The sequence below is a fragment of the Chlorocebus sabaeus genome, chromosome 19 (assembly GCF_047675955.1).
Source record: "Chlorocebus sabaeus isolate Y175 chromosome 19, mChlSab1.0.hap1, whole genome shotgun sequence".
NCBI classification, from domain to species: Eukaryota; Metazoa; Chordata; class Mammalia; order Primates; family Cercopithecidae; genus Chlorocebus; species Chlorocebus sabaeus.
In genome coordinates this window covers 29,458,300-29,462,425 of record NC_132922.1, presented here as the reverse complement: position 1 = coordinate 29,462,425, position 4,126 = coordinate 29,458,300, and positions in this window count along the sequence as shown.

Here is a 4,126-nt window from a genome sequence, read left to right as displayed (position 1 = left end):
GTCCCCGCGTCCGGTGTGCCAGCGTCTGCCCTCCGGCTTCGGCGGGTCGGCGTTCTTAGGTTCCGTGGCTCACGGATTCCGGGAGCACCCCAGGAAGCGGCACTTCCACACCGCGGACCGCAGGGGTCCCCAAGCCCTGCACCCAGATTCTTCCCCCCGACGGAGAGACAATCACGACAATTATCATTACAATGATTATGAAAACTGGCATGAAAACATCTATGCTGTTAATAATTAAAATAATAAAAATGTACCGATGTGTGTATAGCAAGCTTCTTTCGATGCTGTAAAAAAATCTGTGGAATGAATGAATGATCTGTGTAAAACATACCTGGAAGACGAATTCTAAAATTAAGTTATTTATTTATTTATTTATTTATTTATTTATTTATTTTGAGACAGAGTTTTACTCTTGTTGCCCAGGCTGGAGTGCAGTGGTGTGATCTCGGCTCACTGCAACCTCCGCCTCCGGGGTTCAAGCAATTCGCCTGCCTCAGCCTCCTCAGTAGCTGGGATTACAGGCACACGTCACCACGCCCTGCTAATTGATATGTGTGTGTATATATGTGTGTGTGTGTGTGTATGTGTATGTGTGTGTGTGTGTGTATATATATATATATATATTTTTTTTTTGAGGCGGAGTCTCGCTCTGTTGCCCAGGCTGGAGTGCAGTGGCCTCACTGCAACCTCTGCCTTATGGGTTCAAGGGATGATCTCGCCTAAGCCTCCTGAGTAGCTGGGACTACAGGTGTGTAGCTAATTTTTTGTATTTTTTTTTAGTATAGACGGGGCTTCACCGTGTTAGCCAGGATGGTCTTGATCTCCTGACCTCGTGATCTGCCCACCTTGGCCTCCCAAAGATTTTTATATTTTTAGTAGAGACGGGGTTTCACCATGTTAGCCAGGCTAGTCTTGAACTCCTGACCTTAGACGGTCCGCCTGCCTCGGCCTCCCAAAATGCTGGGATTACAGGTGTGACCCTTCACGCTCAGCCAAGTAATTTATTTGTTAGAGCATTAGGATTATGGAAGATTTAAAATAATTTTCATGATCTTATTTTAAATAACACACACACATTTCCACACATTTCCCTTGCTCCCTGTAGATTTTCCCAACCTGCCTTTTTTTTTTTTTTTTTAAGACAGGGTCTCACTCTGTTGCCCAGGCTGGAGCGCAGTAGTGAGATCACAGCTCGCTGCAGCCTCAACCTCCTGGGGTCAGGCAATGCTCCCACCTCAGCCTCCCCCCAGCCAATTAATTAGGGTTTTTTTTGGTAGAGATGGGGTCTAGGGGGAGGGTCTCACTATGTTGCCCAGATTGGTCTCAAACTCCTGGCCTCAAATGATCCTCCTGCCTTGGCCTCCCAAAGTGCTGGGATTACAGGGGTGAGCCATCGTCCCGGGCCCCAACCTGCCTTTATGGGAATGCTCTGTGTAAAATATATCTGGAAGATGAATTCTAAAATTAAGTTATGTATTTATTTATTTTGATAAATAATAAGTAGCCCAGATAAAGGCTCTGGAAAAAGAAAAGTTCTATAGGCAAAATTAAGGTTTGGAAATGTCATAAATTATGAGTCACGGTGAGACTTAACTTTTTTTTTTTTTTTTTTTTTTTTTTTTTTTGAGACAAAGTCTGGCTCTGTCGCCCAGGCTGGAGTGCAGTGGCATGATCTCGGCTCACTACAACCTCTGCCTCCCGGGTTCACACCGTTCTCCTGCCTCAGCCTCCCGAGTAACTGGGACTACAGACGCCCGCCACCACGCCCGGCTAATTTTTTGTATTTTTAGTAGAAATGGGGTTTCACCGTGTTCGCCAGGATGGTCTCGATCTCCTGACCTTGTGATCCGCCCGCCTCGGCCTCCCAAAGTGCTGGGATTACAAGCATGAGCCACCGCGCCTGGCCGAGACTTAACTTTCAAAGCAGAACTCTTGATTCCAAACCCACACCTTGGTAGGTTCTCCGTCTCCAAAATGGCATGTCCATCTTCCTGGTTGCTCAGGCGCAGAACCTGGGAGCATCCTGGACCACCTGCGAATCCTGCCATCGCTGTCTTTACAATACAGATGCTCCTCAACTTCGGATGGAACTACATCCGCATAAACCCATCTCAAGTTGAAAATATTGTGAATTGAAAGTATGTTTTTGACTTCTGGTATTTTCAACTTACCATGGGCTTACCCAGATGTAGCCCCATCATGAGTCAAGAAGTGTGCAGAACACATATTGTTTTTGCAGTTGAAAAATCCTGTAGGTGGAAACTGTCCTAAATTGAAGACTGTCTGTAAGTCGGAGATCCCCTCAAGTCTCCCTGCCTCCTGCCACCACCCTGATCTGAGCTCCTCCTCTTCTTCCAGGTCTCCAACTTGCCGCCCTGCAGTGTGTTCTCCACATACCAGCCAGGGCTAAGATTGGCTCTGTTGGGTGCTACCAGTTGGCTGAAAGAGAAGCCCAGAGGCCCTCAGCTCATTCCATCAGTCCGGTTCCAGGGTTCATTCTGTGGAGCCGGAGGAAGGACCTGAGGCCTGGGCCAGCAGGAGGCGCTGAGTGGTCAGCTCTGAAGGCCTGGGTGTCAGGAAGCGTTCTTGGTCAGAGCAGAGAAACTGCAGGTGCCTTGTGCTTTCTTCCCGGAGAGCCCCATAGCCCCATGAAGTTTGAATAAAAGGGCAATGAAATCTGAGGAACAGGACATTGACTGGCTGTGTGCTGAGGCCATCCTTCTCCCCTGTCTGGGAGAGGGACTTCTGTCACTGTGCTGTCCCCAGAGGTGGGTGGAGTTTAAAAAGTCACAGAAGCCTAAGTCACAGAAGCCTAACCCACCAGAGCTTTGGGTCCGTCTTTCTCATGGACTCTTAGGTTGACAAATGACCCAGATTCGAGGAACCCTTTGACTTGAAGGTGTCTCCCTAGTGGGACTCCCCTCAACCCCAGCTCCACTCTGACCAGGGAGGTGGTGGCCTAGGATGGACTCAGCGGGAGGGGCCTTTCTTCTTTCCCCATGGCTGGGGAGAAACTGTGACTCCCCTAAAGGGCAGTGGCAGACTTGCATGCAGAGGCCTTCTTTAAGGAGTGTGGAGAGGCCATAAGAGAAACTCAGGCGCCCTGACCCCGCCATGGAACTTCAGGAAGCAGAGCCCTGGGGCGTTTCCACCAAGGTCTCGACTTTTCTCTTCTTCCTCACCCTCCTCACTTACTGGGCAGGTGCCTGGTTATGGTGGATGGGATAACTGAGGGCTCCTGGGCCTCTCTTCTCTCTGGTTCGGCATAGGCTGGTCCATGATTTTGGTAATACTGTTAATAGTTAACATCCTGAAGTGCTTACTTACTCTGTTCTAGGCACATTTAATCCTCATTACAACACTAGCAATTAGATATTATTATTATCCTTATTTTACACATAAAGAAGCAGGACATATAGGCCAGGCGCGGTGGCTCACACCTCTAATCCCAGCACTTTGGGAGGCTGAGGCGGGCAGATCACCTGAGGCTGGGAGTTCGAGACCGGCCTGACCAACATGGAGAAACCCCGTCTTTACTAAAACTACAAAAATTAGCTGGGCATGGTGGCGCACATCTGTAGTAGTCCCAGCTACTCGGGAGGCTGAGGCAGGAGAATCGCTTGAACCCAGCAGGCGGAGGTTGCAGTGAGCCGAGATCGTGCCATTGCACTCCAGCCTGGGCAACAAGAGCAAAACTCCATCTCAAAAAAAAAAAAAAAAAAGAAAGAAAGAAAGAAGCAGGACACAAAGATGGAAGTGGCAGAGCAACCTAGTTCCAGAAGTTACTTTAAAAAACTTTTTTTGACAGGGTCTCACTCTGTTGCCCAAAGTGCTGGGATTTATAGGCATGAGCTACCGTGCACAGCCTTAAAGATTACTTTTTTTTTTTTTTTTTTGAGAGGAGTCTTGCTCTGTTGCCAGGCTGGAGTGCAGGGACGGGATCTTGGCTCACTGCAACCTCCACCCCCAACTTCCCTGATCCTCCTGCCTCAGCCTCCCGAGTAGTTGGGACTACAGGTGCATACCACCATGCCCAGCTATTTCTTTTTGTGTGTGTGTATTTTTAGTAGAGACGGGTTTCACCGTGTTGGCCAGGATTGTCTCAATTTCTTGACCTTGTCATCCA